Source organism: Pogona vitticeps, chromosome 6, assembly GCF_051106095.1.
Source record: "Pogona vitticeps strain Pit_001003342236 chromosome 6, PviZW2.1, whole genome shotgun sequence".
Lineage (NCBI taxonomy): Eukaryota > Metazoa > Chordata > Lepidosauria > Squamata > Agamidae > Pogona > Pogona vitticeps.
Window position 1 is genome coordinate 66,017,897 of NC_135788.1, and position 25,871 is coordinate 66,043,767.

Sequence of the window (25,871 nt, forward strand, 5' to 3'; positions counted from 1 at the left end):
CCCCCATAGCACCCCCTCCGAACGGAACGCAGTTACAATAATTGTGGCAACAGCTTGACTTGCACAAGGATTTCCAAATACACACAAACGCGTTCTTAATTCTCCCCTCCGTCTCTCAGCATAATGGAGTAGCGAATGCAGGAAGCGAGACCTGGAAGCGGAGGAAGGAAAGAAATACAGATCTTTCTGCACAGGCCGGCAGCTTAAAGGGCCCTAGTCTTCAAAAAAAAAAAAAAAAAAAAGCGTGTTCAGGGCTCCGATCCTCTGCGTACTTACTTCGCCCACTGAATTCGGTACGAATCACTTTGGGCTAAACACGGCTAGGCGCGGATTGTGCTGGACCAGACATTTACAGCTGGCAACGCCGAAAGGAGGAAGACAGATGGAGCGACGGATAGCAAAGGCTTAAGTCTTCCTCTCCACAGATACGAGGAGTTGCTAGATCATCTTCACCGCTTCTTGCAGATGCAAATCGTGTCTCCGGCCAGCAGGAGGAAGAGGAAGTGAGAGCAGCGGCAGCGACAGCAGCGGCGGCAGCCTCGGGGAGCCTCTGTTCGTGTGTGTTCGGGTCCGAGGATGGGATAGCGAGAGCGACCGAAAGAGAGCCGCCGTCCAAAACAAGCCGCGGAAAAGAGTCGGACTTCCACGGTGGTGGAGGTGGCGCCGCTCCTGGCCTCTGCGACACGGTAAGCAACTTCATTCCCTCTTCCTCTCCCCCCCATCCCCCGCCCGCTGCACTTTGTGGAACTGATTCGCACGGGCAGAGGCTCATATCTGCTTTTTGACAAAAAGGTACTGTACTTTAGTTTCCGATTAGGGGGCGGCGGCATCTGCGAAATGCATGCGTTGATCTCAGGGGTAGGAGGAGAGAGAGAGAGGTCGTGGGTTGCACCAGAGGGATGGTGGTGGAGGGGGGACAGGCACACTCCAATCCCATCCATGTTTACTGAGGAGCAAGTCTCGCTGAGTTTGGCGGGGCTTGCTCGGCAACGAGGGGGAAATCGCATTCCCCCCAGGGCGGGCGATGCTTCTGTGCGGATGGTGTTGTAACGGGAACGACGCCACCTGCGCTGGAAGGGCTCTCGCGGCGAAGGAAAACGCGTGTGGGGAATGCGGTGCAAGACGACGGCAGATGGGCGCCCCTGGGAACGAGATGGGGGGCGGGCGGGGGGAGGTGGCGGCGGCGGCGGCGCCCGCTGGGACACGAGCGGCGGCGGCGGCGGCGGCGTGGATGGCAGCACCGAGGGCGCGACCGAGAACGTCAGAAGGGCGCTACGCCGAATGTGTCCCCGTGTGGCCGAGCAGACGAGACTGCTACACGGGGGCTTGAGGACTGCGGGAGAGGGACGGAGGGAATTGCCTCTTCTCCGTGATGGTTTCGTGCAGGTGAACCGCTTTCCCTCTCAAGTGCCCCCCTCCCGCAACCGCCTTGGGCGCGAGGAAGGTGCGTGTGTTTCGGGGACAGGGCGGTTCTCGGGTGGCTCGAGGAGCGCTCTTTTCTCAGTCTGCGAGCTGGAGGGCTCTAGCAAAAATACAAATTGAAACAGCGGAGCGGTGGGAGGAAGAAAGTGGCTTCCTCTTCGATGCTAAGTGACTGGGCAGGACCCGTTAACTAACCGCCCTGGGCTCAGGAGGTAATTAGGTGTGCGCGCGCGCATATCTGGAGGGGGGGGTGTTAGAAAGCAGGAAATTGCTGCAGCTTCCCTTTGAGGCAGAGGAAACGCCGGTCCCCTCGCGCTCCTCGAGGGTGGCGGAGGCTCGCCAGCCGCTGCCCTAGTTTGAGAGCCGGCGCTCCAGGGAGGCCAAGCGACGGCAGCGAGGCGACACGCGCGCTTCTGCCGGGCTTCCCGCCTTCTTTTTGCCGCCCCACGCAGCGGCCTCTGGCCCCAGCTGTTGCTGCGAGCCGGTCTCTCTCTCTCTGTGTCAGAGATCGAGAGAAGGGAGCGTGACTTCTCTCTCGGGCCACCCGCCACAGGTTCCTCCTTTTGTCCCTGAGCACCTGACTCTTGGCACGTGTGGAACCGAACCCTTCCAACTCCTCAAAACACAGTAAATGGGCTTGGCAGCAGGTAACCTTGTCAGAATAAGAGGAACGGGAAAAAACAGCGGTGTGAACTGTCGAAGAATTGGAAAATACCCTTTTCTTTTCTATTTCTCCATTTTATATAAATGGAGGATAGTAACACCTGAGTCGAAACAGCTTAGTAGCACAGGGTTTGGAGTATTGGTGCCCCATTTTTCCACCCCTTAATTTGGCCCTTGAGGTGGGCTATTTCTGTGTGTCTAAAGGCCAACTCTGTGTAGAATAATATACAAAGGTGCAGGATGGAGCCCTATACAATTCTTATGTGGAGCTAAGCACCCTAGAATTTAATGAAACTTTTAAGTTGCCATTATAGGATTGCACTGTCTCGCACACTCTAGTCACTGTATATTTCGCAACCCCCATTGTCCTATACAGACCAAGGACCTCCTGTCCTTGGTCTGTATACTTCACTTTTTCTCCATTGCTGTCTTGTTTGCTTGGAACTGCCTTGAGAACACCTATGTGATATTACTTCTTTTATTTTATTCAGAGCCTTTCTCAACACCAATCCGGAAGCCTTCCTCACAGTTGCCCATCTCCTACCCATTTCCCTCTGTTGTTGCCCCGGATTTTTATTTTAAGTAACCTAGTGTGCTGATCTGTTTATTGGCAAACATAAAAGTACTTTAATAATTGCAGTTACACAGACAATAATAGCTAGTTTTTACGAGTCAGAACACTGTGCTGTATCCATCTGTAGCTGAATATGTGACATAATGGAACGTTACTTTATTAACCTCACTATGTATGTGTCAAGCAAGGTTAAAGGGAGAAAGGAAGCACAGTTTTGCTTTTGGATCTTGGAGCAAAACCTAAGAGTCGGGGTTCTAATTCAAAATAACTGTTAACATCCACTACTACTTATTCTGAAGAATTTTAATTGTGGTGGTAGTTGCTTTCATGTTTTATATTTCGGCTTTCTGTTTAGATGAAGATCATAGATGTGCACTTGAAAAACATTCTAGTTGTTGCAGAGTTATGTACATATTTTCCAGCTCCCCCCTTTTTTGGCAGGGGAAAAAGATGGGCTTATCTGTTCTCTTGAAATCAATGCCAGTTAGGCTTCTTGGTGCCCAGTATATGAACTAGCCTGTATTGCATTTGTGTGTACATACCCTTTCCTTCCTTTACTCTTGTTGTTCTTTTTTCTCTTAGTTTCTTTTTACAGTGATAGAAACATGCATACATGAAGATACACATATTTATGAACTTTAAATGAAAACAATTCCTGTATTTGTCAATACTGTTCATCCAATCCTCTGTAAGTTTCTGTACTAACTTAATTTTTTTCCTCAGTCATAATTTCAGTGACCAGCTAAGGTTTCAAAATATTTAAGTTGTCATAACCAGCTCATTGAAAAGTGTTTGAACTGTGATTACCTAGGTTCAAAATGGAAAATGACCTGTTCTGCTCCAGTCTAAGCATACCTTATAGACAGATTTACATATTATTTAATGTTAAATGCTATTAGGCAGCAATATGTATATTAGTGAAAATTTAGAATAGTGTCAAGTAAGCATGTAGTTGGAAGTTTTTCATTAATCTTTGAAGCTTTGTCACTTTAGAAGCTGTAATTGTTTGCCCAATGTCATCTGTATATGTGCTAATAGTTTATTTTTCCTTAATGTATTAAGTCTGATTTTATGTTGCTGCTAATTGTTTTTTTTAATAAAAAGTAATTAGGACACCAAGATCTTTGAACTCTCTCTGAGGAGTGAATATGCAAGCTATCCAGTGACACAGCACTCTTAAACAGAATGAAGAGCGGTGTTAATAACATGCATCAGAAAAATCACATGTCTATCTCTTGTCACAAATGTCTGTGGTTCAGCAGTTATTTCTGATTGCATATGTGTAATGTTCCACCCAAATTAAACATCGTGGCCTGCTCTATATTATTACTGTCATGCATGGCTGCAATATGCAAGCTCTTGTACTCCAAGGATCTTCTTTTAAGTCAATAAATTTATTTGGAGCAAGAAGCACTGTAAGCTTTGATGCTCACATACCTTCTAGTGATGCATATACAGTAATATGCATGCCATGTATTGAAGAAAGCATTTTGCTTTACCTTGAATTGTTGGTCTGCTATTTATTTGCCTGTCAGGATATGGAAACAGCTAGCTCGTTGGTTTCTAGCTGAAACAATAGTGCATGTAGCAGCACTTCCTCACACTGCTGTCTTTTTGTGGCAAACTACAGAGCGAATGCATGCTTGTATGGTGCTGCTCCACCCTTCCTTCCTCCCTTTGTTTGTTGAAATCCAGTGGATTGTGAAGTTTGAGTTTGTGTGAGGTTTTTCTTCTGTGTGGCTTAAGCTCTTGAGAATCGTTTAGGATGTGATCTCATGCTTTCCATATTCTCAAATGTGATACAGCCAACCTTATATTTTAAAGTCTTTTCGTGAACTGTGAGATACTGATTAACATTGTCTACTGGGGATGCTGGGTCTTCATTTGAAGAAATGAAGGTATGTTGCATTGCTGTGCTGCTTTGAAAATCAGGATGATCTTTTTGTTCTGAGTTCCTTTGATGTTACTGAATAAAGAAACTACTAAAATAATGGAACATCTGGAAATCCTGCTGCCTTCTAGCCTTAGATAATTAAGACCATTCCACCGAGCCCTCCCAAAATATCCCTTCACTAATAGGCTATACATGTTGCTATTCCTTTGATAAGTCCTTTAGAGCTGGCTGCTCACTCCTTATTCAACCCAGTTTCACATTCTGTAAAAAAGACACATTTTAAGATATTTTTATTTAAATATGTAACCTATTTGAAAGAGCCCAGGGTAAAAAAAAACACACCCCAAAACCCCACAACACTCACAATTGAATAAAGCCAAATGGATGAATCTTGTTCCCCAACATACTTCCAGTCTATAAATGTCATTATATATGAATGAAGATATTGAACATCTGAGAGAGATTAACTAGGCTGATCGTACTGCATTTCATTAGTGTTTGCCGTTTTGTGGCACTTTTGTGGATTAGAACCTATGATGCTGCCTTAAACCAAGCCAGAATGTTGGTCCAGCTAGTCTACTGTCATTTGTGTTGGTGAATGTGCAGCCCTCCAGGTATTTGTTGTACTGTTGTACCCGTTGTCCCTAGCCAGTACAGACAATGTGAGAGGTGACAGGAGTTGGAGTTCAGCACCGAGAGGTCCATATGGTTTCAGTCATTGAGTTCCCAGTAGTCTTCACCCTTTTTAGAACTGAGCTCCATTTTTAGCTTAGGCATGTAGTAAGGGAACTCTGGGAAAGGAGGATTCCCAAGTGTGCAGAGCTTTGTAAGAACAGTCAGCCACCCATTTGTTGCTGGCAAATACATGTACTGGGTTAGATTGAAAAAAAGAGGGTTGGGGCAACAGTCTGGTGACTGACCTTGTTGCTAATTTAAAGCCCCTACCTGATCTATCCATAAATGTCTGCTTTCTTTGATTATTGAATCCTTTACCTGCTATATTTGAAGAGACCCTTGTCCAAGAGGCCGAGTCAAAGAGGCAGTCCCGAAAGCAGCAAAATCAGGGACCTGGACAGGGGACAGATTGTATTTGTCTTCAGTGTGGAAGGGATTGTCACTCTCGAATTGGCCTTCTCAGCCATGCTAGACACTGTTCCAAGTCCTCCATACAGAGCACGTTACCATGGTCTCTCGAGACTGAAGGATGCCTAACCTGCTATATGCAGGCTTGCACTTATTTTGTTTGGTAGTAAGATTTCTTCATCCTTCTCTTTTTAGAAGTATAATATGGGGTGCTGTATCAAACTAGGGCATAAACAGTGAATTGTTCCTTATTGCTCTAAACAAGTGTCTTTGTTCTACTATATATGTTTAGCCAATAGGAAAAAAAAATACTAGTGTAAGGTAGCAGATATTCTCTTGGATCCTTGGTTTTATGCTAGCAAGCAAACACAACAGCTTGCTGTTTCCTTGCGAGGCCAATTGCTTGTTTACACATGGGCAGTTTTTTTCTGTATGAATTCTTTTTTCAGGAATTATACCTAGAAGACAAATGACAGCTCAGATTCCTTGACTTATTTTCATTCTTTTCCCCCCCTATTTGATAGGTGGTTGGATTAATTTTGTACCTGACTATCCTGTTGAAGCCAAATTGCACTGTTGTAAGAGCTTTCTCTCTTCTAAACACACTTTTATAAACCAGGCTAATTTATGGTGAAAAAAACCAAACTAGACAAGTATGCACTGCTTAACTGTGAAAATTAGTTTGTCTTCACTTTCCACTTTTGGATGTTTTCCCTCTATCTTCATATCAAATGCAGTAGACAAATGATGCACTTTTAGGAGTTGGTATAGTGATACAAAGTAGTTCTGTGTTAATCTTCCCGAACCTGATTAGACCCAATGTTTTGGACCAACTCCCAGCAGTACCATCTAGTATGGCCAGTGGTTAGGAATGCTGGAAGTTGTAATCCAAGATATAGGGAGGGTAGTAGGTTGTGGAAGGTTGAACAATTGCTTCATAGCATAAGGAGACCAATTATATATTCATACAATATTACAGATTTTATTTTTTTAATTAAGTGCATTTATTGCAAAGGCTGAAACTAAATCCAGCATTTCATTCATTCATTGCTGGCCTACAACTAAGATATTCACGTAACTGTGAAATCCATTTTAAAAGTGGATTTATTGTAGGTGGTTTATTGATAACATGTCTCTCAGGCTGAATTGCCGTGTTTTTGAATAGGAAATATAATCAGGAAAAGTTTGGAGGAAGCTATTTCCAGAGATTTTTCCTCTATGGTTCTACTGATAAAAATGGAGTAGTTTCCTTCATTTATCACATGAATTGCTGTTTTCTGTGCAATATTATTTCCAGGACCCAAGGGTTGAATTGGTCTTGAGTAAGCATGTGGGGACGTGGGACGTGGTAGCGCTGCGGGCTAAACCGCAGAAGCCTTTGTGTGCTGCAGGGTCAGAAGACTAGCAGTCATAAGATCGAATCCACGCGATGGAGTGAGCTCCCATCGCTTTGTCCCAGCAACTCGCCAACCTAGCAGTTTGAAAGCATGTAAATGTGAGTAGATAAATAGGTACCACCTCGGTGGGAAGGTAAACAGCATTCCGTGTATAGCCATGCTGGCCATGTGACAATGGAAACTGTCTTCGGACAAAACGCTGGCTCTATGACTTGGAAATGGGGATGAGCACCGCCCCCTAGAGTCGAACACGACTGACTAAAATGTTAAGGGGAACCTTTAACCTTTTAAGCATGTGGGGACCACGTGCCACTACTGCCTGGACAAACCTCCATTCAGTGCTGATGTACAGACCCAGAGTGTTGACTAATTCTCATTCTCTATCTGCTTCTTTCGGTCGTACACACACAGACACCCTCCATAAACACATACTTTCAAATTGCTCATGAGGGCTCTTCAAATCTTCATTGCAAGGAAAAGGAAAATCAGGCTTACTTCTGGGTGAACATACTCATAAGAAGAAAAATCTGTGATTTCTTTTAATGTGTGTTAATGTGTTTTTCTCTATAATTTTTATATCCCTCAGTGGTGGATGATAAGTATATCCTATGTTTCTTATATTGAGTTCAGATACAGAGCTTAGTTTTATATATATATAATGCTGTAAAATTATTTTAAATTCTGTGTTTCTTTATACAACTACTTGACATATGTAAGAAAAGCTTGTGGGATCTGCAATCAAGAGAAGCCAGCATCCAGTTCCAGTAACAACACTGGTTACCAATTACAATTCTCCACTTTTGTCTGTTGTTAGAGGTGAAATAGCTTCCAGTGACTTCTACAGAAGGAAATAAATAAAGCCTGAAGGGCACTTAACTAGCATAATATAAGCAGTTTCAGCAGAAATGCGTAGGACGCTGTGTTCTAGCTGTTACATTGTACTCAGCTGTATTTTGTCTCTCAGCTACCATGAGTAGGAGTCTTTTATGCACAATGCTGTTTGTGAAGAGAAGAGTTGACAAAAATGTCAGTTCTGTTTTGAGTGAACTGTGTGATACTTGAAATATATTTTAAGTGCGGAACCAAACAGAACAGTAAACTCCTGTCCAGAAGCTTGGAATCTAAAATTTAGATTCCATATATTAGCAATTAATTGTGGGCACCGTAAGCTGTTCTTACAGATGTCAGATAGTCATTCACTTTGGAAAGGAAGGATGACCACTGTAACACAGTCTTGCTGACATTTGTCAGCCTTGTTGAATATTTTGGGAGACTTCAGTATAACTGTGTAAGATTGCTCTCAAAGCCAAGGAAAAGTACATCAAAGTAGCAGCTTTATTAGTCTGTTTCAGCATGTAATACAAAATCAAAATAAAATTAAAAAACACACAATGTTTTGTGCACATTTCAGACCAAGTTTCCCCCTCCCTGAGAGTGAAATAAATCACACTGGGAGGTTGAATAGTTTACAGTATCCTTTCTCAGACATAGTTGGCTAATTAATTTAGACAGCAGGTGTATGATTTCAGATTTGCATCACAACCTCTCCCAATTTGAAGAGACCCTTGTTCAGCAGGCCAAGGCAAAGAGGAAATCACAAAAGCAGCAAAATCAGGGAGCTGGACAGGGGACAGATTGGATTTATCTTCAGTGTGGAAGGGATTGTCACTCTCGAATTGGCCTCCTCAGCCACACTAGACGCTGTTCCAAGTCCTCCACACAGAGCACGTTACCATAGTCTTTTGAGACTGAATGATGTCTAATGAAATGCATGAGCAAGGTTTTTAAAGAGCTCCTTTAAAATCATGGTAATTTTACCTCTTGAAAGAATGATGCTCTCTACCTCAGCACTGTTTGGAAGTGCTTGTATTTTACTAATCAACAACAGCAGTCAAGAACATGTTAAACTATTGAATTGACTGTGGAAGGTCACTGTTTCCTCAATTGCTTTGCAGTTGCTATAGGAAATTGTGTGAGTCGTGGGATTTGAGTTTTAGTTTTTAAATGGCACAGAGTAGAGCAGTGGTTCCCAAACTGCTCCGCAGCACCTTGGGTTGCAACCAAACCCAGAAAAGGGCACAGCAGAATCCTCTCATCCTTTGCCGCCACCTCCCTCCCTTGACTGGCAGGTCTCCCTGTGTGCAGACCAGGATCATGCCTAACACCTTGCTCATGCCCAGGTGCAGACTCTGGAGCAAGCTGTACCCCTTGCCACCCACCTGCTTAGGAGGAGAAAAAGCAGAGACAAAGGCAGAGGTAGAAGCACCCTTTTTGCACCAGGAAGACTCTAGGATGGAGTCAAGGCAGCCAGAACTTGAAAACATTTGGGAACCCCTGAAGTAGTGTATTTACTAGGTGAGTTCTATAAATCAGTTTAATTTCATTTTAATAAAACAAAACATTTGATTACTGTATTTTTTGCTCCATAAGACACACCTCTCCAGAAGACGCACCAACTTTTTAGGAGAAGAAAACGGGAAAAAATAATCTGGGAATTTTGGCCTGCTGGGCCAGCGGGGGTGAGGGTGGAGGAAGCCAGTTTGGGAGAAAGAAGGAAAGAAAACAAAACCAAAAAAAGGGAAAATGGCCCAAAAGACAGGCCCCTGGCTTGAGTGGTTGTAGAACAGCTGGCATCGGGCAACAAGGGCCTGAGGGGGAGCCCCCACAGTTCCCTGAAAGAGGTGATGCAGAGGGCAACTTGCCAGGATGGGGCAGGCCTCTGAGTAGCCCCCGAGGCCTGCTCCTCCCCATGGCTGGCTGGAGCCACAAAGGTGAGGCGCTCTCTGGGAATGAAGGGTTGGGGCCCCAGAGGGATGACAGGCATGGGCCTGCCTGGGGGGCAGCCCTTTCCAGAGCCCCCTCCCCACTCTTGACTGTGCCCTCAAACACTGCCATGGCCTCACTGTCCTGCACCGCTGCATGCCAAGCAACCAGGACTGTTGGGGGGCTGGATGTGGGGGGGGGGAGGGCTGCCTGGACACCCTCCCCGCTGCCTTCTGCTCTGCTCTGCTTTTCTGGGTGGCAGCGGCTGCTGCTTGGCCCCCACACAGCCTGAGGGCTTCAACAGCAGACCCACTTTGGGAAGCGGTGGGATGAGACAGGGAAGACCCCGCATCACTGGGGCAAAGATGCTCCCCTAATGCTCCAGCTGCCACCACCGCTCCTGCATCACCATCTCCAAGGAGCCAAATGTGTGCATGTGTAAAGGGGTGGGGGAGCGCTCACACCAGCACTAGCACGCATGCGTGTGCGCAAAGGGGCTGTGGGGAGGGGAGTGCGGGGCGCGCGCGGGAGGACTGTCTAAGTGGCCTGGCTCGGCTCAGGCCACAGACCGGGACCAGGTCGCGGACCGGGGGTTGGTGACCTCTGCTGTAGAACACTGTAAACTAGAAAGCCAGTGTGGTAGAATGGTTACATCTCTCCTCCTCCTCCTCCTGCTCTAGTGGAGGTACCAAATGGAGGTACTCATTTAATCAAACAGTAATCCAGCTGTTGAGTATAGAGAACATGTGACTCTCCTGGTGTTGGAATGCGGTTCCCATGATCCTTCAGTATCAACTGCTTGCTAGAACTGATGGGAATTGCATTCCAACAACATCTAGAGAGCTGCTGTTCTTCATTCCTAATTGCCATTGAAGGAGACAATTTTGCTTCAAGGAATGATTGCATGTCCATTAGCCTCCCTTCTGATTTGTCAGCTGTGGGAGCCAGTGGTATGCTTCCCCTGTCCTTTATGGCATTTAGGTCAATCATAAACTGAAAGCTAACTCCATGTGTTGGAATATAATATGTTGTTGAAAAAGAATTAATTGTTTTTGGGACCTAATTAATTAGTTTTTTAGACCACTTGCTACTAAAGTAACAATGTTATTTAGGGATACAAGCTGCTTTTCTTATTGCTGAAATGTTTGCATAATACATTAAGATTTTCAGTAGTCTTGACAAAAACATTCATTATCTCTTTGCTACTGACAGTGGCTTTTGTTGTATTGCTATCTGAAGATATGCAGGATTGCTGTGAATGAAACATGAGAAATACGAACTATTGGCCTGCATAATTTATTTAATCTGTAATGGAGTTGTGATTGATGAATGGTGCAATTTCTAGGCATGAATGTTGTATAGTGACATTTATAAATGTACTACAAGAGGTTCAGGATTAGGTCTTCATACCTGATTTAGAATAAGGACTAAGTCCTGATACTTCTAACTTCTGCTGGAGTAATTCTGAACTGAAGACCTTTTCTTGTTTGTGCTGTGAGGGTGGCCTTTGAAGAGCTAGAACAAATTGCTTTGTATTATCAAATTTAGTGTGTTCTGTAAATCTGGGATATTGTTTTAGAATTGTAATGTTTTGTTTTTAAAATTGGTATCTGGACAGTGGAAATATCCTGTTTGGAGTGTAACAATGTAACTGTGAAGTTTGCCTTAAATCCTCCATTAAAGATATATGAATGTTGGATTCATTTGAATTATTTAAGCAAGAGCTTGCTTTTTTCTGTGTCTAAGAAATCCAGGTCTAAGCCAGGAGTGGGCAGCTTGTTGCACTCCAGATATTATGGAAGTTCAGTCCCCATCAGTCCTAGTTATTGTACCCACTGGTCAGGCATGATGGAAGTTGTAGTTCAGCAACAGGTTCTCCATCACCATCCTAGCCTTCCCATTTTTGAAGAAATAGTTGAAGTTCTTTCACTAGACCTAAATGCATATTCCAGAAATCAAATAAGCTTCTAAGAAGGAGTTGCAGTGTGGAAAGGTGAGCACTGAAATGAAAATAAATATGAAAACTCAGCAACATCTCCCTTGAAAACACAGAATATTGCATTTCCATATTTGCAGTCTTTGGACGATTTGTGTACATTTGCTGTCTCTCCCCCCCCCCCATTTTTCTTCCTCCTTTGGACTGAGCCAAGCAAACTCTATTTTTTGGATTTTTGAGATCCGAAAGCTAAGTATCCCAGACATTCAGAATGTCTTTTAAAAGGCAGTTTTGGTGCATTGGCTGCCTCACAACTGCTCACTGTCACTGCTGTAGGATTATTTGTAATCTATTTTATTTGTTTTTATTTAAAATAGTGATGCTTTAACATGACTTATATATGTTTTTTGAAAAAATCAGACTGCAGGCTGGGTGAGGGAAAGTGCTCCCTCCTTCCCAAGCCCAGAAGCTCCTGATCTCTGCGAGCGTTGGTCTCTCCTCTGCCTGCCTGTCCCTTGCTTGCTTTGGCTGGCAGACAAAAGTGACTTCCTCCTACCCAGCTCTCCTCTTTCTCCATTGTGATGACAGAAAAAAAAATTGAAGAAGATTGGACTTCGCCTGTGAGTCATTACAAGTGAGGGACAGGGCATTGTGACCAACAGATGTGCATGGAGAGGGGGAACTTGTAGGTTTCTCCTGCCTCCCTATCATATACCTTATCTGTGGGCTGTTGTAGCTTGCATAGAATGTCAGAATTATTACTTTGAAGCTCATAGAGCCAGTGTGATCATTAAGGCCCCTACAGCAGGGGTCCCCAACCTTTTTCAACCCGTGGACCAGCTGTGGAAGGTGGGGCACTCACGCGCTCCTGCACATGTGCAAACAAGCACACGCTCTCGCACGAGCATGCGCGCGTGTGCATGCGCAAATGGCGATGCAGTGCTTGTGTGGGCACATGTGCGCTTGTGTGCATGCAAAAATGGCAGTGCAGTGCGTGTGTGGGCGCGCTCACTCATGCACATGCGCAAACAGCACAGCGCTTTTCTAGGCATGCTTGTGCTCATGTGCATGCACAAACGGCGGTGCGGCGCTCACATGGGCACGCTGGATTGCACACGCATGCACAAATCAGCTGTGTGGGGATGAGCACGTTTGGGGGCGGGGTGGGAGGTCTGTCTCTGTGGCCCGGTCCGGCTCAGGCCATGGACTAGCACCGGGCCGCTGACTGCTCTACAGGTATACACCAATTTACAGATACTATAGCTGTGCTTTTGGTGGAACCTTTCCTTCACAGAAAATTAAATCAGTTTTACATCTGTCTTATATTACCCTTAGACACTGCAGCAAAATAATTTGCTTTTTTATTAAATAACACATGTCCTCCGGGGGGGGGGAATCTGTGCTTCCCTTGTGCATCATGTATTCACCCTTTTAAAAATTGATTTAAAACATGCTGAACTCGATTCAAATACAGATTATTTTCCAAATGTGACCACATTTTCAGTTTAAATGCCTGAACATGTGTGCTGTTAAGCTAGAACTGATGTACCTATCTCAGTGCATGGCTCCCAAGAAAGGGTCCTTGCTGTATATTTTGTTGGACTTCAGGGAGAAATAATAGCAGCTATAGAACTAGAATAAAAGCTGTGTGATGCATGTCAATACTGTGCCTAAGAGATCAGAGAATGCTAGCGTAATCCTCAATTGTGACTGCAGTATGTATAGATGAAAGCTGGGTATATGGTTTGTTGCAGCCCAAGCAAAATATATATTCAGCCTATTCATGTCTTTCCAACAAGCTTTTTAAACATAAAAGCCTAGTCACTCTAGATTAGAGTTTGTAAAAGTTATTTTAATAGCTGGCCATGCTGGTTTGGGGATTCTGGGAGTTGAATTGACTTTTCCAGTCTCTGCTTAAGATGTCCTCTGCAGCACACCTCCCATCAAATTCTGCTCAAATCACTGAGCTGTCTCTAGGTCTTTGGAAATTAGTGTACTTAGCAAGGCTGACTCATCATTGTCTGTATTGTATACCGAGGCAGGTATGCTTCAGCATTGGACATATCTCCTTTAAATTAATGTTATCAGTGTCAAAAAGTGTGGTGAGTGGAGGGGAGTCCATCTGAGTCCAAACCAAATACGAATTTGGAAGTATTTGAACCCAGCAAGGTTGGAATGGGTACCTGTGGCCTGTTCAGACTTGGATGATAGTTTTCTTTAATTGGATCATTGGGATATTTGGCAGTTGTATATGGCAAGGAGGATTTGATAGTGGAAGAGCTGCAGGGGGTACTAAGGCTTAAGTGAGGCTTTGTATTTGGGGTCAGTGTTGTTGACAGTGAAGTTATTTTGGAAGTAAGAATGTCAGTTTGGCACACTGGGAATAGTTAACAAGGAATATGCAGTATTTAACATAATGTCAAACTGTTTATGTGTATATAATGTAAAAACGCAATTTATTGACTGTTTTGAGTAAAAGTATAGCTGGAGAGTAGGATGCAGATCATATTAATCTCCAGAGTAACTGTATGTAACAATGCAGTGCACATAGCTAGAGAGATTGTACAAGCTGTGGTTCAATGCGAGAATTGTTTATTTAAAAATGCATGCACTGTTTCAGGGACAAGACAGATGCTTCAAATTCTTCCAAATCTATGAACTTGAAATCTGTATAAAAAGATGATCAAGTGTATTATAGAGTAGGGAACATAGCTGTGAACAAAAGAGAGCTTACTTGAAGCATCACCTTTGTCATGAATCTTGCAGGAAGGTGGAGTAAAGTCACTATCATTTGGCCACCCAAATATATTAAGAGAGTAAGGCTGGGTTTATAGTCTGCATAAACAGTGTATGTAGAACACTTTGGATACTTGAATATATTATACAGTTGTTGAGTATTAAATAAGAGTTTAATGAGTTGCATTTATAAAAGACAGATGAAATTCTGTTTTATAAATTATGCATCATAATTTTAAATAATGGGGTATGTAGGAAGAAAGGTTATGAGAGCTTTTTGATGCCTTTAAGATAGAAATGGATTAATGTTCTCCTTGGGACTTCAGTTCTTTTTTCATTACAGTACCTGGAAAACAATTACAGAAGTTGTTGATGAAGAGATAATAGAATTGTCTCTGCACAGTCTTCAGTTTTTCCAGCCTTAAAGTCTATAAAACACCAGGAGCTCTCCAATAAATGACTAAGCATCTCTGTTAAATAGCTACATAAGTCTTTCTAACTCATTAAATATTTAAATCCACTGGAAGCACATTAGATTGTAGTAAGTAATATTTATCAAACACTTATGATGTATTCTTTCATGTTCTAGGTATTTCATTCTCCTCAAATATATGAAAGTTGGAAGAAGAATTTCACTTATGCATGCTATAGTTGCTTCAAAATACAGTATGACTGGTTTATTGTGTGGCTCACACAGATGGGTTTATGGGACCCAGGGAAGATGTGATGTTGGGGACTTCGATGCTGCTCCTTACAAGGACACATGCATGTGAGAAGCTTTGGTGAGCGATATGGAAGAATCAGGACAGGAGCTAATGATACAGAAGCCAAGGAAAGTAGCTTTCACAGAACATGGCTAAACAGCACAAAAAAACCACAACAATCGTTGGATCCCGGCTGTGAAATCCTTCGAGAACACAAAGTAGCTTTTTCTTGGTTAGGGCAAATAGCTATTGTTTCCTTCTGCTCTGGTCTGGGCACCTCTGACAACTGCAGTGTTTTCTGCGTGGCTGTCTTAAAAAACAATCCAGAAATTTCACTTAGATTAAAATGTAATCACTAGGGTTCTGAAGTGCACATGAAAACTAAGAGATACAACTCCAGCCTTAGATTACTTTCCTTGCTTACCTGTTTACTTCCTGGCTCTTTTTTATAGTTTAGTCACTGACCTTTAAAGTCTTGAAGTTGTCTGAGTCTGGGTTATCTTAATTGTTTTCTTATGTTTGGATTTACCCACACTTTAAGATTAACACTGATGCCATTATAAAGAGTTCTTAAAGCGAGTACAAGTTGCAAACTTTTTTTTGTATTAGGCATTTAACAGCTTTGTAACAGACATGCACTGGCTCCTTCCTTTTGAGCACCTTTCAACAGACATTGAAAATATACTTTGAACGTTGTGAATTCCAGTTTTGACTGGTATTTTATGGTTTATTTTATATATATATTCTTTTATAAGCACCTACAGATGAATATAGAAAAGTGGAATATAAATAATAAACTGTCAGTAATAATTATTTCTGTTAAATGCGTACAAGAGCTCAATCCAGACATCAGACAAAACCATAGCTTTTTGTGACAACATTGCCTTTTGCACTTCCAAACAGTCAGACAAATCATGAAGAGTTTTTCTTTTCTTTTCTTTTCCTTTCTTTTCTTTTCTTTTCTTTTCTTTTCTTTTCTTTTCTTTTTGCTGAAGTCGTTCCCATCTCTAGGTGCAGTGACCTCCAGATGCAAAGAATGAGGGATATAAAAAGTGTGTGCTCCTTATATACCGCCTCATAGTGCTTAAAGCACTCTCTGAGAGGTTTCTAATTTAATTATGCAGGCTACACATTGCCCCACACCGCCCAAGAGCTGGGTACTCAATTTACCAACCTCAGCCAGCTGCCTAGGGTTAAACGCAGGTTCTGAGCAGTTTTGGCTGCAGTACTGCAATTTAACCACTGTGCTCTTCAAATCAATTTAGACAGTGCGGTTGGGCACAGTTAGTAACAAACCATGTTTTGCCTGTGATTTGTCATCAACAATTGATATAAAATAATGAACAATTAAACTCTATTTAAAATTCTGATTTGCCAATGTGGGCATTACACAAAACATTTTTAAAGTTTCTTAACCATAATTTGATGTCTAAATTAAGCCTAGCTTTTGATATGCAGGCTTTCAGTGGAGTTTCAGTGGCTCACGAGATCCTATTAATGCATTGATTAGAGGAAAGTAGATCTGAGTTGGGAAATCCTTTGATCAAACCTTACTGTTAGCGCAAAAACGCGGAAAACAGCAAGTTTAGCAGAATATTAAATAGTCCAGGTAGTCCAGAATAAATAACTCACGCATACACCAGCAGCTTCTCCTCCACCAACGTGTATTTACAAGATATTTACAGCAGTTCAGTCTGGCAGCATAACAGGTAGCATTCATCACAAAGCAGGAAGATACTTCAACTGTTCAGTTTCACATATATATACATATACAGATCTGCTTGTGTCCAATCACATTATGTGTTGCATCATGCATGAGTCAGCACTGCTGAGTCATCATGACTCAGTTTCTACACATCTGTTCATTATGGCTCCTCATTAATATATTTTATTCTGCTCAGGCCTGTAAATTTACCTTGACACTTACTTAAACAATAACTTCACTGGGTAGTCATTGTTGCTTATCTCTTATGGCAGGAAACCTAGATTGCCTTACATGGTTGCTGCCAGGGTTATTGAGATCCTGAAATGTAGAATGAAAGCAGGGCAAAATTAATGTGTTTCATCTATTAAAACCCATTATCCCCATGATACTCAGTCTTTCATATTCTAGATGTTTTGGACTGCAGCTCCCAGAAACAACAACCAACATGGCCAGTGGTAAGGGAATTTGATAAGTGAAGCCCAAAATAAGTTGGAGGAACAAAGGTCCTCTGTAGCCTTACTATCTATGTGCCTCTGAAAATAAGGAATAGAAATCTTCCCTTGTTCTGATTTTAAAGAATCAGTCAAACTAAAGCATTAAAAAATTAGTTGTAGGAAAGCAAGAATACAGTACAAAATATTTGCTGGAAATTCCTTTGATATTTGTGTAAGGTTCCATGTAATATCTTGCATATACAGAATGAAAATTTAGTGGAAGAATAAAAGCATCATTCATTCTACAACAATGAGATAGCAAATGGTACTAGCAGCACCCTAGAAGTGAAAGGAAAGTCTGATGCTGCAAAGAAAAATACTGCATAGGAACCTGGAATGTTAGATCTATGAACCTTGGTAAGCTGGATGTGGTCAAAAAGGAGATTGCAAGAAGAAACATTGACATCCTGGGCATCAGTGAACTAAAATGGAGGGGAATGGGCAAATTCAATTCAGACGATTGTCATATCTACTATTGTGGGCAAGAATCCCATCGAAGAAATGGAGTAACCCTCATAGTCAACAAAAGATTGGGAAAAGCTGTACTGGGATACAATCTAAAAAATGATAGAATGTTCAATACGAATCCAAGGCAGACCTTTCAACATCACAGTAATCCCCCCATAGGTAGCATTCAATTGTATAAAGCCCACATGTCTTCAGAAGAGCCTCAGTACCCTTTGTGTGTTGAGCTACCTCGTGTATGATCTAAGACTACAGGTGGACATGAACCACTTTTTTGGCACAGTTTGTTTCCTGGCTAAATGCTGACCTGTTGTTCGGTCGCCCACCCCTTCCAGTGGGAGCCCATTTAGAAGTGCCTGGAGGAGGCAGGGTGGAGTAGTGCTGCTGAATGGGCACTCGATGGAGAATCAACTGTTCCTCCAGGAAACTAATCATGTCACATCAGTGGTTCATGTCCATCTCCGTCTAGGACTGGAAAATAGCTATAATGTTTATGTAATAATATGTAATAATTTTATTACTCACAGAGAGGGTGAATTTGATTTAAATCATTTTTAAAAAATCATTACAGTATTAAAATCATTGATTTTTTATCCACCGTGCTTACAGAGCTGCCTCTAGCTAAGTTGTACTATTTAGTTCTGTTTTTCTCCAGTTGAGTATGTGGTGTGTATCCACTCCATGGAATAATTGTTGGATGTCCTCTTTAATCTTTTTTATTTTGAGAAACAGAAACTAGTGGAGCTTTGCCCTAGGGCAGTGGTTGCCAACCCTAGGTCTGCAGACATTCTTGGACTAAAATTTCCAGAAGGCTTCACGATTAGCTGTGCTGGCCAGAATCTCTGGGTATTGTAATTCAATAATTATCTAGGGAACCGTTGTTGGGGACTGACTTAGAGCGTAAAAATTTAGAGAGCACTGCCATATAGAAATCAATCTATTAGTACATAGAAAATAAATGATAACACATCCTGGCCTAGTCGCTTTCCTCCCTCCCTCTTCTTAAAAAAATACCTTTTTCTTTTTGGGGACACCACATTAACCTTTATCTTTTTCTCCAGGTGCTCATCCCCATGCTTCAGAACAAAGTGAATGGGAGACAGTGCTGCTTGCCATGGGTTGCAAAACAGTTATCACTCTGTTTAGAATGATTACAATGAACGGTATGCTTCTAGTGCAGTGGCCTTCTTGCTGAATAATAATAACAACATGCTGTCAACTTATGGCAACCCTTTCCAGGGATTTCTTGGTACAGAATATTGAAGCGGTTTACTATTGCCTTCTTTTTGGAGTGCCCTGCTTGTATGAAGCTTGCCTAAGATTACACACACTGGCCCTTCTCTTGGGATGCACAGAGACGAACTGAATTCTCAGCGTCTGACTCCATAGCATAGCCAGATACCTAACTCATTGAGATTATAGCCAGCCTTCTTACTGAAGTTGGCAAAATTTCCTGTTGGTACCCATGGAATTAATAACCTACTTCATTTATTTCTGAAAAGTGCAGATAATGTCTTGGACAATGGATAAGACCTCTTTGCTTCTTGCAGAATTACAAATTACTGTACAGAAACCTGTAATTCTAGTTATCTGTTTAGTATGTGAGGGAAAACCAATAGTGGCTGTTCATGAAATGAAAAAAGTCACAAACTAAAAATCACCCATCTGAGCATTCAGCCTGGAAGCAGGTGGTGCATCATGGCCTCTTCCATTTTGAAGAAACCCTTGTCCAGCAGACCGAGGCAGAGAGGCAGTCCCAAAAGCAGCAAAATCAGGGAGCTAGACAGGGGACAGATTGTATTTGTCTTCAGTGTGGAAGGGATTGACACTCTTGAATTGGCCTTCTCAGTGACATTAGATGCTGTTCCAAGTTCTCCATACAGAGCACGTTAGCATAGTCTCTCAAGACTGAAGGATGCCTAATCTAATAATCTAATCTAAAAGTCACCCAGCATATACTGCAGATTCTTTTGCTGCATGTCAAGAGGGCTGTTTCTGTTGTTGCCTCATATAAGAAGCTTCTGCTGTTTTAACGGACTTTAATTAGACTCGCTGTCAGTAGCATCTGTGCTGTATTTCTGCTTTTTATCAGTTTCTGTTTTGTTGCCAAAACTGGCAGAAAAGAGAAAGTTAGGTTTCCAAACTATGCTGATGAAATCATAAGATAAAATGAAAACACTATGATGGAACAGTCTCAGACTTTGCCCTTGGCAGTTTTTCTGTCTGTTAGAAAAATAATGGTTCAAGTCTATTTTATGGTAGCTGTAAGCCACCTTGAGCATGGGTCTGTAGCAGAAGGGTGGGGCAGAAATGTAATTGATGATGATAATGAAAATACTCAGTTACTGCTGCTTTGGTCAAAGTGAAAATTTTGCCTTGATTAGTGTTGGATAACTAGCAAGTAACTGCCATCAGAAAAGAGAAGTTACCCATATCAGCAGTAGGCTCTCTGTGATAATACAGCCTCATGAGCATAACATCTGGTCTACTTCTGGAACTTTTTTGTTTCCTCTCCTAACTCCTACTATTTTGTAACACCTAGTTCTGGATGAAAACGTTCTGGAAAATAGATGAATTCTGGAGAAGCTGAAGGCTTGCACACTCGTACCATTTTGGTCAGTTGTAATAATGGTATTTTCTGACTGTGGATTTTGATATCCCCCCCCCATGGGCCATGATGGTTACATTCCTTTTGTATGTGTGTGATGTAATTCTGTCCTTGTTGTTGTGTGAACATGCGTTCTTCCACTGACTGGGCTTAGGGGAAAGGGGAGGATGTTGCATATATGTTGAATGTTTCTTAGTATTTGTTACTTAACACAGTGGTTCTTTACCTTTGTTACTCGGATGCTTTTGAACTGCAACTCCCAGAAACCCCAGTCAGGACAGCTGGTGGTGAAGGTTTCTGGGAGTTGTAGTCCAAAACTCCCGAGCAACCCAAGGTTAAGAACCAGTGACTTAACAAATTGAGGGATATGAGTAATGCTTTGAAGTAACTACTTACAAATAATAAAGCAGCAAGGTTTAGTTAAATTGCTTGATGAGAGATTGCTTCACTGCCTCTGAAGTTTAACTGTAACATGATTTACTGTATTTTTCCATGTATAAGACTATACTTTTGTTGAAAATCTTTAGACTAAAAATTGAGGGTTGTCTTATACATGGAAGTAAGCTGAGGAGATAACAAAAACAAGTGGAGGGGAAAGCAGGGATCAAAGTGAGTCTGCAGCGCTTTTATCCCTTTCCCATTACACTTGCTAAGCCCCACTTAGATTTCTTAATTTTGGATTAGAAAAGTGGGGGGCGTCTTATACATGGGGGCGTCTTATACACGGAAAATATGGTATTACTTCTTTAGTTACAGGATGTAGCCTTACTAAATTGTGGAGGAGCGATATATGATTTGAGTACTGTTTCTTGATGTGCCTTTTGCTGCTGTGCTGTCCTCTTTTGTGGATGTTAAAGTTACAGATGAAGTAGGTGTGAGGCCAGTGTACTGGAGGAGAGGTAAATGGGAGGAAAAATCCCTGGGCAGTGGTTTGCTGCACTCAAATTTATTTATTTATTTTAATGAAGAACAACGATAACTATTTTAGTTACTTTGCAGAAAGGGGGGAAAAGAATATGATGGATGTAATGTAATTAATTTTATAGTACTGGTAACAATAGCTTTAAGTGACTACTTCTTAAAATTAACATTTCAAGCTGTGAAAGTGTGTGTGTATGCATGTGTGTGTGTGCATATATATATATGAGAAGTTCTGCTTTATGATCTCTCCAAATCCATCACAAAATGGTTTGTCTTTGAGACAGAAGTTTTAAGATTGGGCCTTGGTCCAGGGAGTGCTTGGGGTGTTTTACTTTGCGATTCATGGCCTTACAGATGTTGAAATGCAATGCCTATCAGCACAAAGCAGCATACAATAAACAGTAGTGAGGGATAATGGGATCTACAGCCCAATAATACCTAGTGAGTTATGTATTCCTCATCCCTAAAAAAACTTCATCTCTCTCTCTCTCTCTCTCTCTCTCTCTCTCTCTCTCTCTCTCACACACACACACACACACACACACACACACACACACACACACACACACACACACACACACACACACACACACACACACACACACACACAGAGGCCACCCCTCTCATCTCACTGAGGGATGGCTCTTTCAGGAGGGCCTTCTGGCAAGCTCTCAGTTGCCAGGTAGGTTCGTATGGAAGGAGGTGGTCCTTCAGGTGTCCAGGGCCCAAGCCGTTTAGGGCTTTATATGTCAAAACAAGCACTTTGAATTGGGCCCGGGCAACAACTGGTAGCCAATGTAACCTGGCCAGAATCGGCTGAATTTGTTCTCTCACAGCTTCTCCACTCACCAGTCGTGCATCTCAATTCTGAACCAGTTGTAGTCGCCAGATCGTCTTCAAAGGCAGCCCAATGTAAAGTGCATTTCAGTATTCTAAATGTTACCAGTGCATGTGTGACTGTCATGAGGCTCCATTTGTCCAGGTAGTTTCTGCAGTTGCAGGAAGGCACCCCTGGCCACTGAGTCCACCTGGGCCTCCATATATTCTGACTGTCAATGTACTTCTAATTCCTTTTAACTCTTTAATATTCTCTAACTAGCCAACTGCCCAATATCTTGTGTAAATACTTCACAGTCTTTTCTCTAACTGACTCTCTGTCTCACACAGTTCTGTTGACTCTGCCCCTCCTGTTCTGTCATAGGCTCCTGCACTAGAGCTCTGTGGGCTGTCAGCTACAACCTCTCCCAATGGTTTAACATAGATGTTGAACAGCTTGGGGGACAGTATTGAGCTCTGAGGAACCCCATGGCATAACCACATGGGGTTGAGCCATTGTCCCCCAGCACCACCTTCTGGACATGGTCAGCCAGAAAGGAGCAGAACCACCGTAAATCGGTGCCCCCAACTCCTAACCCAGCTAATCTATCCAGGAGGACACCATCGTCGATGGTATTGAACACCACTGAGAGTTCCAGGAGTATCAACAGGGTCACACTCACCCTGTCTCTCTCCCGGCAAAGGGCGACCAAGGCAGTCTCCATGCCGAAACCCAGCCTGAAACCCATTGAAATGGCTCTAGAAAATCAGTTTCATCCGGCAGTGCCTGGAGTTGCCCAGCCACCACCTGCTCCAAAATCTTGCCCAAATAAGGGAGATTCTCCACTGGTCGATAGTTAGCCACTGGCCCTGGATCCAGATTAGGCTTTTAAAGGAGTGGACGAACCACTGCCTCGTTTAAGGTGATAGGGATCACTCCCTCTCTGAAGGAGGCATTTACGGCTTCCTGGACCCATGTACAAATCCCCCTGGCAAATTTCCCAATTAGCCAAGAAGAGCAAGGGTATTTCCAAAATTATATGCTTTTGTTAAAGTCCCAAAGTCTCATAACAGTTGTTGGGGCCAGGTATAGCTTCTTAGATAGAAATGGCTGCAGTCTGCCAGAGACCTGTGTGTGTGGGGGGGAGGGTTTTGTTTCATCCCCCCCCCCCAAGCCGGCAGTTTGGATTTTATCACTAACTGTTTAAACAAAGGACCACCAAGCACACTGAACCCCCTCATTTCCCCCTTCTGCCATCTTTTTGAGACTCAGAAATTTCAATTTTTTTTGGAAAACAAGATAACTCAGAAGCATTGTGATTAATAAATTGGGATTAAAAAGAGATGGAATTAAAAAGTTTTAGTTAAACCACCAGGAACAGCCAATTTTAGCCAAATTGAAACTAAATCAATAGTTTTATCTGGTGGATGCTTTCCTCACCACACAGTACTGCTTGTACTGCTTGTCTGGTGTCAAGAGTCCATAATGTTCACGAACTCATGTTGTTTTTCAGTTGGTGCCCTGACCGGCCATTCTTCAGAATCTTACACAGTTCAGAAAAAAAAAATCATAGTCCCCAAAACAATACAGATGCAGGAACAGGTGGTACCTTAATCGGACCACTAAAAACAAAACAAAACAACAAAAACCTAGCTGTCAATGATAGTTCATCTTCTTCAGGCTGTGTACCATGTTCTTTTGGGTAGTGAGGAAATCGTCCACCAGGTAAAACTTTTTTAAACTCATCCTTCTTGAGTTTTCATAAATCCTAAGTAATAAGACTGAATTGCTGCTTTAACAGTAGATTTCCATTTCACACAGTGCTTTTCAGTTAAAGGTCATGTAAAAGTCTTTGCACATTAATGAGAAGAGGTGGGTGTTAATTCAGTAGGCAGTATTGTGCCTGCAGTGCTTCTTGCACATCTGAGAATTCTTCAGAGGTGTTATACAGGAACTGCTATTATTTGCCATGGTGAAAAGAAGTGTACCTGGCCAGAGCATCAGGTTTAACCCTTTTCCTTTGTATTTTTATTTAAGCAGAATGGCCTCTTGCTGAATGGCTTTGCAGCAGCATTAGTCTCCAATTATATGGTAGTTCCTCATTAATTGTAGGCATGGGTGTAATTCTAGATTTTCTTTTTCTGACTGTGAAAGAGAAAGCAGTATTTCAGAGGCTGTTTATAGCAAGCTGTGGTGAATTGTGGGAGAAGTGCTTTGTTTTCAGTAGTGTATGGACTATGCCTTTGTTCAGTTTAGAATGCTACCCATCATAAGGCATTTGTATGTTAATTGCAAACAATTGCTTTCTTTTTGTTTGTAGGATAGCTTGACTTCTGGATTTCTTTTTTTTAAAAGTTGTCTCATTTATTAAATCCTTCTGTGCAGCACTATGCTTAAACTTACCAGCGTGGCAAGTGTCCTTTTTTTTAAAAGCATGAACAGTTTTACAGGTGACTGTGATTTGCTTAGTCAGTGTTAGAGTTACTAAATACTGTGAAAATCAACTGCAAACTCAGTGCCAGGCCAAATATCTTTACAGAGCTACTCTGTCCAAACTTGGCTGAGGTTCTTGGAAAGTTTGGGAAGCTGCCTTTTGGTATTTGAGGGCCAACATTTATTAGCCCAACTGCCTCTTCTTCTCGTAAGAGAGAGAGAGAGAGAGAGAGAGAGAGAGAGAGAGAGAGAGAGGTGGCTGGTAGGGAAAGAATGAAGCAGCTTTTCTGCCTTCCTTTCTTCACTGCAGGAGAGGACTTAACTGGAAGCCAGAGCCAAAGGACAGAGTGGCAACTGGTAAAGACACTCCTTGTCTAGACAAGTCCTTTGATTTCACTCCTTTGGCTCTCTTGGTTTCTGGGATACTTTGATGGCATGGCCTCCATTACTGTTATCCTTTTGGAAATAAAGATATTTGGTATGCTATCAGCTGTGATTGGATCAGGAGCAGCACACAAAATATTCTAACACTGGGAGTGCTTTTGCAGATGTGCTGATGTAAGCAGTGGAAAACTATCACAATTTACTTCCATTTGAGACTACTTTTCCATCCAGAGAAAATATTAGAGCAATGTCTTTTTTTGAGTCAACTGAAATGTCACAGAACATTGTGCACATTTTCAGTAGTCCAGAACTTCATCAAGTAAGAAATTAAACAGAAATGAAAAGGGGTAGGGCGAGGTAAAAATGTCTGAAATTTAAAAAACTAAAAGTCTCGTCTGGTTCCAGGAATGAAAGAGGTTTGTAGACATTTCAAGAACAGAGTCTGAACACCCTTTCTATTCCCTTTTGTTCAAACATTCAGAAACTTCTATTATCTGGTCTCAGTACCTCAACAAATGAGAAAGTACAAGTGTTGGTTCATAAGAAGCCTATTTCACAACTTTGTCTTGCTATTGACTCTGGTGGTTTCAGGGCATGTATTCTGCCATGTGAGATCTACTTCCATGCCTCTTCACACTGTTCAAAAGTGTTTTGTAGTAACACCCCCCTGATCCAATCACCTGTGGTCTGCTAAAATTAACTATAGATTTTTGAATAAGGTTGGTAACTTGCCTGAGGAAAGAAAGTTTTATTCATAGACAAATTTGTTCAAAATGTAAGCCCTCTTAAATTCAGTGAATTTTACACCCCAAGCAATCTACAGGAGATTGCAGACTTAAGGGTTTTTTCCCCTTTGCTCGGTCTTTTTCCTC

The 25,871-nt window shown here is 42.3% G+C and overlaps 1 protein-coding gene across 1 annotated transcript in view; it reads left to right on the top strand.

Moving 5' to 3' along the window:
- Window positions 1-315: 315 nt before the first annotated feature.
- ELMO1 (engulfment and cell motility 1) overlaps window positions 316-25,871 on the top strand; it is a 427,005-nt gene continuing 401,449 nt past the window's right edge. Inside the window, exon 1 of the mRNA XM_020788158.3 lies at window positions 316-686. The gene's annotated coding sequence lies outside the window, so the exon portion shown is untranslated. The remainder of the gene's footprint in view (window positions 687-25,871) is intronic.